Raw genomic sequence first — 16859 nt, 5'->3', positions numbered from 1 at the left:
AGTGTGCAGGAGAGGAGGAGCGCTCTGAAGGATAGCCGGGGTCCGTATTTGGACCGCGGTCCGCCAGTTGAGTACCCCTGGTCTAGGGGATGGCCGCTCCGCTTTTGCACCCTGCTCCCTCTTCTGCTGTGCTGGTGGCTCTGTGCGACCACCGCCTCTAACTCTAAACTACACAGGTCACTCGCATGATGTCACCGCCAGCTCTCTGAGAAGGTCTTGCAGAGGGAGTATTAAGAGTGGATTGGGCAGAAGAAGGAGTTTCCCGAGCAATAGTAGAGGGAGTGGTGAAAGAGGTAGGAGCATAGTAAGAAGGAGGAGAAGAAAAGTGTTGAGAAAAGAGCTAGGGGGTTTGGGAAGGAGGAGGGTGGGAATGCAGAGCCTGTGGAGGCTGTAAAGAGGGATGGGGGATAGGTGAAGGATGGGAGATAGGGGAAGGATGGGGGATAGGGGTGGGGGAATGGTTGTGGGGTGGTATGCCAGTTGCCACAAGACGCTGTTCATTTATCTTCTGGCCTCGGGTGATAATCGATCCAGCGCAGGTAACAAAGATACAATATAGTGATGCATCTGACTCATTTGTTTTGTCATCACCGCCCCCTCCTGAAGACGACGCAAATGATCCTCCACAGATGCAACCCTATTTGTGATCGCCACCAAGGACTCATACATGAGCCTTGTGAGGTCTTCGTAGTCCGCCCGGCGGCTCCTACCTGACCTCTGGCGACGCATGAGGGCCTCAAAAAGTGGATCCATCGTGGACATTGTTGCGTCGCCAGAGGGCCAAGGTAGGGGAACAGGTAGGGAAACCAGGTGTCCCTGACCAGCAGTAGGAGCAGGACGAGAGGGACCCATGGTGGCTTGCTCTTCAGGGACCACCTCCTGTGGAACTTCGGGCTCCAGAGTGCTGCTTGATGTTCTGTGAAGCAAAGAAAAAAAAGAAAAATTAGCAATTTTTTTTGATGGGAGAAACTGAGCAAAGAGACTTCAGAAGCTACATAGGAAGTTGCATTCCAAAAAATACATAAACATACTGTACGTAGAGGCCATGCATTAAATTTGTTTTCAAGGAAGTGTATGTACAGTATAGGCTTTTTTGTGGAAAACAACTTCTAATGCAAAATCGGAAGCACGCATCGCTCATCTGTACTCCACTAAATACAATGTGGATGTCCAAGACAGAGTGCCAAATGACAGTCTGCCTGGGCCATACACCTAGTTTGAGAAGACATAATCTATAGAAACCATATATCTTACCTTCGCAGCTCTAGGATTCTTCGTAGGAACCCCAAGGCGGCAGAATAGCGTTCCCGCCTCAAGGTTCCTCCTGACCCACTCGGGTGCCGAAGTTCCTCATTAAAGGCCTTCTTGTAGCGGTCCCTGATTGAGCGCCACGGAACCATGATCGTATCCCCTATAAAGTAGTAAATAAAAAAATCATGTATATTATAAAAATCTGTGGTTTAATCAAAGATGGTTTATAATTTAATTGAAACAGCCACAAGAAGAATAAAAAAAAAAATTCCAAATTTCAGTGGCGGTGATAAAAAAAATAGACTGTAAACCACTTTTGATAATTTTTTTTTTTACCTGTCTGCTATCTACAAATTAAATACTTTATACTTACGGCACTGCTCCCATTGCCTTTCTCTGAGGTCGTCCCAGTTAGTCAGAATGGCCGCACATATCTCGTTCCAGAGGAGCCGTGTTCGCTGATGGTCTGCATGGCGGCGGTCGGTGTGGTCCCACAACGGTGGACGCTCCTCCACCATATGGATGAGGAGGTCATGTCAATATAAAATCGTTTGACCTCCTTCTCATGCTTTCTGGTGGAGATTTGGGAACCTTAAAAGAAAAGAAAATATAGAAAAAAAATTAACTTTAATCTTTGATAAATTTGAATTTAATAAAAACCATAACTTTACAATACTCACACGACCACGACTGCCGCGTGCTCCACGACGTCCTCTGGCAGATGGTAGATGACCTCTCTGACTGGCAACGGGACGAGATGGCAAAAAAAATTATATATATATATATATATATATATATATACAGTACAGACCAAAAGTTTGGACACACCTTCTCATTCAAAGAGTTTTCTTTATTTTTATGACTATGAAGGCATCAAAACTATGAATTAACACATGTGGAATTATATACATAACAAACAAGTGTGAAACAACTGAAAATATGTCATATTCTAGGTTCTTCAAAGTAGCCACCTTTTGCTTTGATTACTGCTTTGCACACTCTTGGCATTCTCTTGATGAGCTTCAAGAGGTAGTCACCTGAAATGGTCTTCCAACAGTCTTGAAGGAGTTCCTAGAGATGCTTAGCACTTGTTGGCCCTTTTGCCTTCACTCTGCGGTCCAGCTCACCCCAAACCATCTCGATTGGGTTCAGGTCCGGTGACTGTGGAGGCCAAGTCATCTGGCGCAGCACCCCATCACTCTCCTTCATGGTCAAATAGCCCTTACTTTCAAAGTCTACAATTTTTATAAACCATCTTTGATTAAACCACTCATGGTCTAAAACTATTGAATGCATGTCAGCTCTGTCTCAACCAACTCATAAGGTATTGCACCTAGAGGGCGCTGTTAAGCAGTTGAATGCTGCCTATGAGAACTACCAAAGACTGTCTGCTAAATATGCTGATCTCTTAAAGCAGTACAACACAGAAAATTCCTTAAAAGAATTACAGGAATTGAATGAGCTCAATCTTGAAAGAGACGATCTAGTAATACAAACAAGGACAAAAACAGATGTTAAAATCGCACATCTTCATGAATCTAGATCCCATCTCTCCACAACTTCTAAGCGCTCCACACGATCTTCCAAATCCTTAAGATCAACATCTTCTACTCTCAGCCAACGACTCATCAAAGCCCGCGCTGATGTAGAAGCTTCTAAAATCCAGACAGTTTTCGCCCAGAAGAAAGCGGAAATGGAAGCTGAGGCTGCACAGAGGGAAGCTGAGGCTGCACAGAAGAAAGCGGAAATGGAAGCTGAGGCTGCACAGAAGAAAGCGGAAATGGAAGCTGAGGCTGCACAGATGGAAGCTGAGGCTGCACAGAAGAAAGCGGAAATGGAAGCTGAGGCTGCACAGAAGAAAGCGGACATGGAAGCTGAGGCTGCACAGATGGAAGCTGAGGCTGCACAGAAGAAAGTGGAAATGGAAGCTGAGGCTGCACAGAAGAAAGCGGAAATGGAAGCTGAGGCTGCACAGAAGAAAGCGGAAATGGAAGCTGAGGCTGCACAGAAGAAAGCAGAGATGGAAGCTGAGGCTGCACAGAAGAGAGCAGAAATTGAAGTCTTAGAAAAGCAATGTGAGCACGCCAAAGACATGGCAAGACTAAGAGTCTTAGAGCAGGCTGTAAGTGACAATGAAAGAAGTGTCAGTAGCCATCATTTTGTTATATATTATGCATCAGTGTCATCACAGACCTCATCAAAACTCCATCACTCTGTCATAGCAGCCAAAGAACTTAACCAAGGTGTTGTCTCTACATCTATTACACCTTCTCAAGTGGCAGAAACGGGTACAAATAGAAATGACCTACCACACTATCGCACTAACCTGCCACCCTCTAACCAATACACTATTATGCGGCCACAAGCCAAAACACCTTTGGACCATACACCAGCTCCAGTGTTAAACGCCTCAGGACCATCTTATGTTCCCAAGTCACTCAACGTCAATGTACCAGCTACTGCAACTAATTTTGTTCCGCCTGCAATTGTATACCCAAAGTCTGAAAAACAGACCTGTCGCAGTTTGCCAAGTACATCCTTCACAGAGAACTCACTAGGACGGGCCTCACCATGTTTGATAAAAAACCCGAAAATTACAAAGGCTGGAAATTCACCTTTAAAGCAACAATCAGCGAATTAGATATCACTGTTGCAGAAGAATTGGATCTACTCATCAGGTGGCTAGGTCCTCAGTCAGCTGAACGTATCAAGAGATTTAAAACCGTTTACATTTCCAATCCTGCTGCAGGTCTCGACGCTGCTTGGGACAGACTTGATCATAGCTTTGGCAGCTCTGAGGCCATCGAAGATGCCTTACTCAAAAGGTTTCAAGGCTTCCCAAGGATGACAGCTAAAGACAATCTAAAGCTTCAAGAACTTAGTCATCTTCTACTAGAGCTTCAACTAGCTAAGGCTGACACCCACCTGCCCGGTCTTAGTTACCTTGACACCCCTCGTGGCATCAACCCTATTGTCCTTAAGCTACCATATGGCATCCAAGAAAAATGGGTTAGTCAAGGATCTACTTACAAGAAAAGGTATGGAGTAGCCTTTCCTCCCTTTTCCTACTTCTGTACCTTCATAAAGGAAATTGCGGACTCTAAGAATGACCCAAGTTTCTTCTACGGTGACTGTAACCCTCTTAGTCCACCTTCTCCAGGACTTGCAAACACGCGCATAACGCACAGAGACCACAGGGGTCCAGTGTCAGTGAAAAGGACTGATGTTCAACCTGCACCTGTTACGGTTCTTCCGAAGACTGGACAAAACAAGAAACTTGAGGATCCGAATCGCCAATGTCCCATACATAACAAGCCACACCCACTTAAGAAGTGCATCGGCTTCAGAAAGAAACCTCTACAGGAACGCAAGGAACTTTTAAAGGAATTTGGAGTTTGTTTCAGATGCTGTGCTTCCACAGAACACCTGGCAAAAGACTGTAAGTCCATCATTAAGTGCATAGAATGTGGTAGTGACAACCACGTTCAAGCCCGTCATCTGTACCAACACAGCACTACTATATCCACTGACATTCCCCCCAGGGCAAAGCTTGGTGGGGAGCACGCTGAACAAACCGCAACCTCCACCCCAGTGTTCTCATGCACTGAAGTCTGTGGGGAAGGACTTTGTGGGAAATCCTGCGCTAATATATGCTTGGTTCGCGTATATGCAAAGGGAAAACCTGAAAGGGCCGTAAGACTGTATACCATTCTCGACGACCAGAGTAACCGATCTCTCGCAAATACAAGGTTCTTTAATCTCTTAGGCATAACAGGAGGTGCTCTACCTTATACCCTAGGTACTTGTGCAGGGATTACAGAAGTCTGGGGTAGAAGAGCCAGTGACCTTGTAGTTACTCCTCTCAACTGCAACTTGGAAATACCCTTGCCTACTATCATTGAGTGCAATCAGATCCCAACTAACAAGGATGAGATTCCCACTCCTGAAGCTGCCTTGCACCATACTCACTTGAAAGACATAGCTGATCAAATACTAGCCTTTGATGAGAATGCTGATATCCTGTTGCTACTCGGGAGAGACATCCTAAGGGTGCACAAGGTGCGCCATCAAATCAACGGCCCACATGATGCACCTTACGCCCAGCATCTGGATCTAGGCTGGGTCATTATTGGCAACATCTGTCGTAGCAACGCCAGGAAACCTCTCTCAGTTTCTTCCTTTAAAACTCATGTCCTGCCCAATGGACGCACTACTTGCTTTCCAAGACAACAACATCACTATAGTGTGAAAGAAAGACTGTGTGTCAAAGGTACGCCAGAGCGCATCATACTCGATGATAGGAAAGCATTTATATTTCGGGATGACAACATTGGTAACACAGTGTTTGAAGTGACCACACAAGACAATGAGTTAGCACCCACAATGGAAGACAAGGAATTTTTGAGAACCATGAGTAAAGAGTTCTATCAAGATGATTCTAACAGGTGGGTGGCGCCGCTACCATTCCACACTCCAAGGAAGAGAATTCCAAATAATAGACAACACGCAGATTCACGGTTGATCTCTTTAGAGCGCCGGAGATGAAGAAACATTTTGTCGACTTTATGCAGAAGGTGTTTGAGAGAGATCATGCTGAACCTGCACCCCTTCTTATACAAGAAGAAGAATGCTGGTACCTACCGTGTTTTGGTGTCTATCATCCTCGTAAGCCTTACCAGATTAGAGTGGTCTTTGACTCAAGCACTCGCTATGAAGGCGTTTCTCTCAATGACAATCTTCTCTCTGGACCCAATCTGAACAACAACCTCTTGGGAGTCCTACTCCGCTTTAGACAAGAGCCAATTGCCATTATGGCCGACATTCAACAAATGTTTCATTGTTTCATCGTCTGTGAAGATAACAGAAACTTCCTCAGGTTCCGATGGTATCGCAATAATGATGTCAACAACGAGGTCATAGACTATCGGATGAAAGTTCACGTGTTCGGCAATAGCCCTTCCCCCGCAGTTGCCATTTATGGACTGAGAAAAACTGACCAAGAAGTCGAACAGGAGCTCGGGACGGATGCACATCAGGCTACTTTCACACTAGCGTCGGGGCTCCGCTTGTGAGCTCCGTTTGAAGGGTCTCACAAGCGGCTCCGAACGCATCCGTCCAGCTACCAATGCATTCTGAGTGGATGCGGATCCGCTCAGAATGCATCAGTCTGGCAGCGTTCAGCCTCCGCTCAGCAGGCGGACACCCGAACGCTGCTTGCAGCGTTCGGGTGTCCGCCTGGCCGTGCGGAGGCAAACGGATCCGTCCAGACTTACAATGTAAGTCAATGGGGACGGATCCGTTTGAAGTTGACACAATATGGCTCAATTTTCAAACGGATCCGTCCTCCATTGACTTTCAATGTAAAGTCTGAACGGATCCGTCTGAACAACTTTCAGACTTATAATTTTTTCTAAACTATAATGCAGACGGATCCGTTCTGAACTGATCCAAACGTCTGCATTATAGGAGAGGATCCGTCTGTGCAGACACCAGACGGATCCTCTCTGAACGCTAGTGTGAAAGTAGCCTCAGTTTGTGGAAAGGAACTTCTACGGTCTTAAGTCCCTACCTACGGAAGAAAAGGCCATTGACCTTCTCACCAGAACCCAGAACATGCTCGCCACTGCCAACCTCAGACTACACAAAATCATCTCCAACAGCAATAAGGTAATGGGAGCATTTCCTTCCGATGATCATGCTGTCAGTGCCATGGAATTCCAACCAGAGTCTTACCTTTCCCTCACACAACGCAACCTTGGATTGCTGTGGGATGTTAAGCAAGATACGTTCACATTTCAAACATCAGCTTGCGACAAGCCCTTCATAAAAAGAGGAGTACTGTCTGCAGTGAACAGTATCTACGACCCTTTGGGATTCATAGCACCCTTTACTATTCAGGGTAAGATATTACTCAGACAACTCACTACAAAGAACACTGACTGGGATACCCCTTTACCCAAGGAGAAACAACAAAGGTGGGAATCCTGGAAGCAGTCCCTCCAGGCATTGGAACAGTTCAAGATACCACGCTGTTACACTCCTGCGTCCTTGAAGAATGCTACCAGACTAGAGATCCATGTCTTTTCGGATGCATCCATGGAAGCCATAGCTGCTGTAGCTTATCTCCGAGCTGTACACTCTAACGGTGGAATAGGAGTAGGATTTGTCATGAGCAAAACCAAGCTAACTCCAAAGCCTGCACATACCATCCAAAGGCTTGAGCTCTGTGCAGCCATGTTAGCTGTTGAAATTGCTGAGCTTATAGAGCACGAAACAGACCTTGACATTGATTCCTTTGACTTTTACACAGATAGCAAAATTGTGCTAGGATACATACATAATCAAACAAGACAATTCCATGTGTATGTCGGCAATCGAGTGGAACGCATCAGGAAATTCTCCACGCCAGAGCAATGGCACTATGTACCCACCGACCTTAACCCTGCCGACTTAGGCAGTCGTGCAGTGCCTGCTGCTACATTTCTGGATATATCATGGATATCCCCACCAGTACTCTTGAATGAAGAATTCTTCTCAAGGCCTGTAGAGTCTATCTTTGAACTTGTCCAGCCGGACTCTGATAAAGAAATCAAGACCATTGCGGTTACACTTAACACCTCTGTGGAAGCAAAAGTAAAACTGAAATCTCATCGATTTGAGCGGTTTTCTAAGTGGTCTTCGGCTGTACGAGCGACTGCACGTCTTATTCACATTGCTCATTACTTCGCAAGCAAAGATAGCACAAATCAAGAGTGTCGTAAGTGGCACATCTGTGTTTGACCTCATTCCCAGGGCGGCTTTACTGCTGGGTGGCTCCCTGCTCCTAAGTCTGCCTTGAGCACCGAGCTGATCACTCGGTGCTCAACTGGTTGGTCTGTCGGTCATGTGACGCTGGCCACGTCACATGACCCTCACTCCCCACTATAAATACAGGCAGCCTGCTAGCCACAGGTTGCCTGTTAATTTCTAGGTTCCTGGCTCTTTGTTGGACTACTGAATACTTACCTGATTCCGTTCCCTGACGATCCTTTTGCCTGCTCCTCCTGTACTGCGCATCCGTCCTGGTATTGTGACCTCGGCTACCACCTGACTACTCTCTTAGGACTCCTCTTGTACTTCTCTACTCTCCTGGTATTTGACCCCGGCTTCTCCTGACCATTCTTTGCTTAACCCTTTGTACTGCGTAGCTTTCTTGGTTCTGACCCGGTCCGTTCATGTTCCGTATTTTGTCTTGTCGGTCTTCCCTGCACGTATCCAAGGTTAGGGACTGTCGTCCAGTTGTCTCCTGTCATCAGGACTTGTGAGGCAAGTAGGCAGGGCCAGGGGTGAGGGTGGAGCGCAGTGGTCACTATCCTTCCCCCTGTGTGTGTGTGGACGTGGCCGTTACACATGGTTTGCCTTTTCATTATGTGTGTCCCTTCTCTCTTTCCCTAGCTTCTGCTCTCTCTCTCTTGTCTCCTCCCCTCTTCTTCATTCTAGCTTCACCCCTCATCTCAGCTACTTGCTCTGTTAGCTGCTCACAGCATGATTTTTTGACCTATTCATTTTTTCATCGGTGTATGATCTGCACAGTTTGGTATAACCTTCTTCACGATCTACAAGGTGTCGTTTGGATCGAGTCACTGTCAGCCAATTCACATAAGATTGATGGTTACCGCTATCTCAGCACAACTGTAAGTTACAGAGATCACACTTTCAATGCTTAGATTGGAGAGGCAGAACAAGCGCCCTCTTTATCCTCTCTTTGGGGCATCTATCTGCTGCTGCTTATTGTATGATTCTATGTGATTCTTTTTTTTGGCTACTGTGATACATATAAATTTTATTTTTATATTATTGACTGGAGGATATTTTTAAATGTTGTGTTTTTTCCTCTGCCATTGATTGGATGTGATCCGGGTTATAACATTTGGTGTGCATCATATATATGATGTTGTACAGAGGGGTCTCCACCTGGATACAAAGCTTTCAGGGACACAAGGGAACGCATCTCATATGATCTCTCTGGAGTGATGGTCTCACATGAGAATTTAGAATTGGATATGGTTCCTAGAAGTAGGAGCTCTGGAATGTGCTTCTTCTCCCTTCAATATATGAACTGAAACTCCTCCTCCTGGCAGGAAGCAGGACCAGCCCACTTTTACCAAGAGCAGAGGAACAGGATGGTTAGCCCTGTTCCTGCCAACAAATTCCAACTATTACTTCCTCTTCTGGAATACAGGCATAAAATGGGCTAACATAACAATAAAAAAATTGCAGAGGCCCGCATACATTGCAGTCTGGGGTAGTACAAATCAAACTAAAGGTGAAGTCACTGGGCGACGTTACTGGTGGAGCCATGATGTACTCAGTGGAGAAGCCCCTCCCACGGTGCACCAAAATCCTTATTGCTATTCTTTTTAAAAAAATCATTTTGCTGGCTTAGAGGATTGTATTTTCACAGGAAAGGTAAGTTTATTTTTTTCAGATAACCAGCCCTACAGCGGAATGCTTACTTTAAAAGTTATTTTATTAACTACAGATGTGTCTGGCATTCCCAGTGACGACCATTTTAGCTTATGTTCTACCATATCTACTCCCAGTTTCTTACTTGTATTTGCATGATTGTGTTTATTGTGTATGTTTTTGCGACTACTGACCTGTCCAACTATAAAACTGGGTACAACTCCAGTTCTGTTCAGACTATTAACTCTTAGCATGCCCTATCCATGTTCACAGAATCTCTCTCTGTTGTCATCCTGTTCTCTCTCAACAGCAACCACCAGAGAGTAGCCGTAAAGTCTATCCAAAAGGGAAAGGTCATACGTACTTCTGTGGTAGTAGGGGATAGGAGTAAAGATCTGGAAGAAACCTTTGAATAACGGTGTGCAGCTGTAGCATCCATAGTAGTAGAGAAAGTGAAGTTTACAAACAATAAAAAAAAATTCATCTCAAGTATCTCAAAAAATAAACAATTTGCTTATGCGTTGCTAGTTCTGGAACCTTTTATACAGACCAATGATAGGGAAGCATTCCAAGATTGTCTGGATAAGTGGTTGCTCTTTCTTGTCTGGGTGGTTACTCTTTAAAACTTTCCTGGTAACCTAAACATGATTGATATATTTACCACTTTTATATGAGACCTCTCCCGCTCTCCTTTGCCATACTTTTATACCAGTTGTCCGCTTCTGTTTTTTTATTTAATAAAATTCTAAAATGGAAGAATTAAAAGTAAAATAAACTCTTCAGACAACTCAGGGACAGATCATTTTTAAGCCAAATAAAAAAGGATGTGGACAACAATTTGTAAAAGATGAGGTTGATAATGTAATGACCGGCATCACCCAAAGGGAGGGAAATGGGAAGGCCCTGTCCAAGGGAGAGGGAAAGATGGTGACCCCTGACTCACCTTGCGGCTGGCACCTGACTGCCCTGACGTCCCTAGACGGGTTCCTCACCCGTACGCCGATCATGTGCCTAAACCCTGGCTTTCCCTAAGATGAGCCCTATGTAGTGAACCGGGCGGTGGGATCACTAGTCCGCACCACTGACACTAAGAGGAAAACACCAAGGAGAGGACAGACAATACAGACAAACATATAATCCCAGGTGGGCGACAACAACAGACCACCAAGGCCCAACAGGGATCCGGAGGGTAACGTTCTGGAACAACAACCAGGGAACACAGCTACACAGCTCCAGTGGGTCAGTATAGAAGTCCAGGCAGGAAGCTCTATATCTGGCAACCAGAGAAGTGAGAGAGAGGAATATAAGGAGGTTGGGATTGCTAGACAAGAAACAGCTGAGGAGGAGAAGCTACGGATCCCTGAGTGAGCCAAAAAGGATTGCAAGGCAAACCCAGAAAGCTACCATTAATAAACAGCACTGTCTTTAGACATAGAGCGCGCAGCCACCTGCTGCGACTTCCTGACCCCGGGTATAACGGGGTCAGGCGTGGCTCTTGACACCCTCGTGACAGATAAATTCTGTAACACTCCTGCATTTATCATGGTGTTTGAGGACAATGATAACTTGACAACATTGACATCCTGTGAGAGACAAGGCTTAAAAAGCTGTGGAGTTTTACAATGTAGCCTATTAAACTGTCGCCTAAGGCCACGTCTACACGACGACATTTGTCGTGCGACATTTTGTTGCACTAATGTCGCGCGACAAATTTTATAATGGCAGTCTATGGTGTCGCACTGCAACATGCAACATGCTGCGACTGCGACGCAACAGTCACAGAAAATCCATTCGAGATGGATTTTTCTGCGACTGTTGTATCGCAGTTGCAGCATGTTGCATGTTGCAGTGCGACACCATAGACTGCCATTATAAAAATTGTCGCACGACATTAGTGCAACAAAATGTTGTGCTTAAAATGTTGAAGTGTAGTTGTGCCCTATCTGTCGCGTGACATATGTCGTCGTGTAGACGTAGCCTAAAGGTGGAAAAGATTTGGTCAAAGTAAAGACGTTTTAGTCATTGTGAAACCTCATCCAAAGCATTGTTTTCTTCCAAGGTGATCTCGTACAGCAGCCCCGAGAATATTTTGTGATTTAGAAACTACTATTTCAATGTTTTGAACAAATGTTTGAAATCAGTAAGAAACTTCCTTGCTTTTGAAAAAAAATCGATATTCTTTTATATAACATATAAACAGTAAAGACATTAAAAATGAAGATAACTACTACAGGTTAAAATAATTCACACATTTGTCTGTTACATTTTGGGGTGAAATTCACAAATTTTTGGGTGTGATATACCACTGCTATACCTAGTAGACAGGTAAAAAAAAAACAATAGTTTGCCTGTTACATTTTTGGGTGAAATTCACCAAGTTTTGGCTGTAATATACCCCTCCTCTACCTAGTTGAAAGCTTAATAAATTTCACTAATTTTTCTTTTACATTTTCGGGTGACATTAAACAATTTTTTTCTGTCATAGACCCCTGCTCTAACTAGTAGACAGGTTAATAAATTTCACAAATTTTTCTGTTACATTCTTGCGTTGACATTTTACAATTTTGGACGTGAATAAAACCCTGCTATGCATAGGTGACGGACAGAATTTTTTAAAAATAATCTGTTCCATTGGTGGGTGACATTAACCCATTTGTGGTGATGAAAAACCCCTACTCTGCATAGGTGACAGGAACATAAATTTCAAAAATTCTTCTTTAATTGATGCGCGCCACCTCCTTTCATTCAATGCTTAAACTTTAACAAGTTGTCCTACATTTGGCTTCAATAATTTGTCCCATCTTTGCGCTTCAATAATTTGTCCCTCATTTCCACTCTATCATATTTAATTTGAAACCATTAACCTCCCTTGGATGTGGTCTCCCTTTCTCACGCTCCCTCTACGGCGTGGAACCCTGATTCGCCGATAACCGTGATTAACATGGTAGGCTCAGAAAAGAACATCGAAAGTTGATATAGACGATATCCAAATGGATCGTGGACATCACAGGGATGTGCGATCAGGCAGAAGTTATCTAGAGTGAACAAAGCGGCAGCAGGGCCTCTCCTGTCTAACGTTTCCAAATCCAAAATACCCCAGTGACGTTCCCTATAATTTTTTATTAATCATTCCAATAACAGGGCATCTTAAGAGTCCTATATTGTTATTTATCGTCACTACCTCCTCGAGTCTGGAGTGGGTAATTGCCGCGCGCGCCCTACTTTCCAAAAAATTCTTCAGTTTTAATAGCTTCTCCCACATTTCCGCTAGATCACAACTAAATATCATCCTTTGATCTCCCTTGGATGTGGTCTCTCTTTCTCACACTCCCTCTCCGGGGTGGAACCATGATTTGCCGATAACCATAATCAACATGGTAGGCGCAGAAAAGAACATCGAAAGTTGATAGAGCAGATATCCAATTGGATCGTGAACGTGACGAGGACGTGCGACATGGTGGGACAGTATGTGAGCACACGCCTACATGAACTGACTGACAGGGGTCAGCCCCTGCAACTTCTGGGTCTCCAAATTGGGCACATGGCCTGAGCTTGCCCTTTACACCTTGGAGGTGCTGGCCTGCCCTGCAGCCAGTGTATTGTCTGAACGTGTGTTTAGCACAACTGGAGGGGGTTATCACAGGTTATATTTCCCAATGTTTTGGGGTGTACCCTAATTTTAAAAAATATAAATAAATTTAAAACCAAAAAGCAGTGTAGGCTACCTCCTCCTCCACCGCCGCTTCCACCTACACCACCACATCCACTCCCTCATCAACCTCCTACTCCATAAGGACCTCGTCCTCCTAGATCAAGATTATTATTTTATATTTTTACGTATTTTATGCTATTTAAAGTCATTTCCCTATCCACTATTTGATGCCATTTGCAGCCCTCTAGCCCTTTCCATTACATTTTTACAGCCATTTTAGTGCTCAAAAGTTCGGGTCCCCATTGACTTCAATGGGGTTCGGGGTCAAGTTCGGGTCCCGAACTCAACTTTTTTGTGAAGTTCGGCCAAACCCGTTGAACCCGAACATTCAGGTGTCCGCTCAACTCTAGTCACTGTCACTAGTGGAGTACATCAGGGGTCAGTACTGGGCCCTACCCTCTTCAATATATTTATTAATGATCTTGTAGAAGGCTTGCACAGTAAAATATAATTTTTTGCAGATGATACTAAACTGTGTAAAGTAATTAACACTGAAGAGGACACTATACTACTACAGAGGGATCTGGATAGATTGGAGGCTTGGGCAGATAAGTGGCAGATGAGGTTTAACACTGACAAATGTAAGGTTATGCACATGGGTAGGAATAATACAAGTCACCCGTACATACTAAATGGTAAAACACTGGGTAACACTGGCATGGAAAAGGACTTAGGAATTTTAGTGAACAGCAAACTAAGCTGTAAAAACCAGCTGTCAGGCAGCTACATCAAAAGGGGCATAGATGCCTGTGATGAGAACATAGTCCTACCACTTTACAAATCACTGGTCAGACCACAAATGGAGTACTGTGTACAGTTCTGGGCTCCTGTGAACAAGGCAGACATAGCAGAGCTGGAGAAGGCCCAGAGGAGGGCAACTAAAGTAATTACGAGAATGAGGGAATTACAGTACTCTGAAAGATTATCAGAATTAGGGTCATTCACTTTAGAAAAAAGATGACTGAGGGGAGATCTAATAACTATGTATAAATATATCAGGGGTCAGTACAGAGATCTCTCCCATCATCTATTTATCCCCAGGACTGTGACTGTGACGAGGGGACATCCTCTGAGTCTGGAGGAAAGAAGGTTTGTACACAAATATAGAAGAGGATTCTTTACGGTAAGAGCAGTGAGACTATGGAACCCTCTGCCTGAGGAGGTGGTGATGGTGAGTACAATAAAGGAATTCAAGAGGGGCCTGGATGTATTTCTGGAGTGTAATAATATTACAGGCTATAGCTACTAGAAAGGGGTCGTTGTTCCAGGGAGTTATTCTGATTGCCTGAATGGAGTCGGGAAGGAATTTTTTCCCCTTAAGTGGGGAAAATTGGCTTCTACCTCAGTTTTTTTTTGCCTTCCTCTGGATCATCTTGCAGGATAACAGGCCGAACTGGATGGACATATGTCTTTTTCGGACTTATATCCTATGTTACTATGACAGTTACAAGGAGAGAGCTGCAGCAGAAAGAACACGCCCCCTGAGCAAGAACTTGCCCCTGAGCTGCCAGCCTAAAGAGAATCTAGCAGAACAATTGGAAGAATGAATGGGATGGGGACATCTCTGGATTTATGTGAGGGACAGAGCTGGATCTAGCTTTGTTAGAAAGAGATTGTAATGTACTAGTTGATGTCTGATTATCAGTTTTAACATCAATCATGGCACAACCCCTCTAAAGAGAATCTGCTACCAGGAAATGTCATGTTAAATCAGTCCCAATGCCTTGTAGGGCTAGAACAGGACCAGATGAGATGGCTATGCAGGAACCTGGCCCTGTGAATCAAGAAGGAGAGGGAGGAGCGGGCAGGAAGAGCAAAGGGTGCACAGAGTGGTTTGGACACACCCTTGGTGCACTTAACTGCTCATTTGCATATGGATTAAAAGTAAAAAAAAAAATCTAAAATGAAGCAACAGATCGCTAAGTGCAAGGGATGATTACATTCAGAGGATCTAGCTCTGCAAAACATTTAACAGTGATGGTTTTCATTTAATTAGTGGTTATCAACACAATTGTGTTATTGTGTTAGTGCGCATGAAGTCAGTTAGGGCTGTTTCCACCCATCAGGATTGTTTAGCTGTAATTACAGATGACAGCAGCAACAGCTGGGATTGGAGATAACTGATCACAGCACTGTAACCCCCTAGATGCCACAGTAAGGCTGGGTTCACCTCTGCGTCCTTAATTCCAGACGTCTGTTCCATCAGGGGAACAGACTGCCGAAATTTAGTGTATCCGGCATACATACCGGACCTTGGCCGGACAAAAAAGGCTACATGCAGCATTTTTTATCCGGCCACAAGCCGACACATATGCTTACCGGCAGCCAGATCCTATTACAGTGAATGGAGATTCGGTGGTGCGCAGTGGTATCCAGCTATGACAGATACAGTAAACTCCTGCAGTCTGCTCGTCCGCCGAAACAGACTGCCGAAGACAAAACCGCAGATGTGAACCCAGCCTCAAAGGGGGTTATCGTATGAGTAAAGTAAAAATAAAAAAAATTGCATAGTACATGACAATCTCTCACAAATATAGAACCAGCTCTGTACCTCACATGGATCCAAAAATCTCTCCAGTCATTGCCACATTTGCTCTGCTAGATTAATTTCAAGCTAGCAGTTCAGGGGTGTGTCCTTTCTGCTGCAGCTAGTGGCAGGTGGCACTATACAGATAGATTTCAGTGAATAACAGTGAATAAGTTGCTAATCAAAAATTTTAATTACATATAATTACAAAAGTATTCAGATCCAGGTGTTGGTTTGAAAAATGTAGAATAGGTTTCGTGGGACAACCCCTTTAATAACGACAGACCGCAGTAATTGCCTCTGTATACCCAGCTTTCTGTCAGTGTGACAAACATGTAGCAGGACAGAGAAGATGTACACTGGATGGATGGAATCAAGCAGAATTTTATTTGACAGAGATTACCGTCTAGTGGGTTATACAACATTATCTGGTTAAGCAAATTTCAATTAGAAGCATGCAGAAATACACCTGATGGTTGCAGTAGCCTGGACAAGCAGAGAGCCAAAATACAGAACAGCAGTTTTGTCCTACGAGCCTTCCTAAGTTACTCTCCTATGCTGCACTACATGTATGTCTTCTATTCCTCAGAAATCTACAAGGGAGTATCATTCACCACCATTCATCTGGCTGTGGCCTGGGATTTTATGTAGATAGCTGCAGTTACCGTATATGAGCTGCACACGTGGCTTATACTAATTTCTCTACAGTATGGCTGACCACATCTTCCTCCTGGACTTCATTTTGAATGTTACATTCAGGAACAGATTGGGAACTTAAAGTGGCCCTAGGAAAAAAACCTAAAAGTGGCCACATGAGGTAGGCGGGTCCAAATTGACAGAAGACAGGGCAAAACAACTCGGCAGGAGCAAGAGAAGTAGACAGGGCCTGTAATACCACAGTGCAGCGCAGAATACCGCCCCAGC

This window comes from Bufo bufo, chromosome 3, assembly GCF_905171765.1.
Source record: "Bufo bufo chromosome 3, aBufBuf1.1, whole genome shotgun sequence".
Classification (NCBI taxonomy): domain Eukaryota; kingdom Metazoa; phylum Chordata; class Amphibia; order Anura; family Bufonidae; genus Bufo; species Bufo bufo.
This window is presented reverse-complemented; position numbering follows the sequence as displayed.